Genomic DNA, 232 nt, shown 5'->3' with positions numbered 1-232 from the left:
GCAAGGTATGGGGGCTACAGGGAATCAGACTATAGAGCTGGGAGTATGGGAGCTATAGGGGCGGGGGTATACGGGCTATAAGGGTTGGGTCTGGGGGGAGGCAAGAGGGGAAAGGGGTCAGGTCTAGGGAAGAGGGGCTCTAGGGGCTGGGGATCGCAGGGAGTGGTGCTGCGGGGGCTGGGCAGGGGGCTAGGAGGACAGAGGGGATACAGAGGGGGGGCAGAGGGGGGGG

Source organism: Alligator sinensis, unplaced genomic scaffold (genome assembly GCF_000455745.1).
Source record: "Alligator sinensis unplaced genomic scaffold, ASM45574v1 scaffold107_1, whole genome shotgun sequence".
Classification (NCBI taxonomy): Eukaryota; Metazoa; Chordata; order Crocodylia; family Alligatoridae; genus Alligator; species Alligator sinensis.
Note: the sequence above shows the minus strand (reverse complement) of the source record.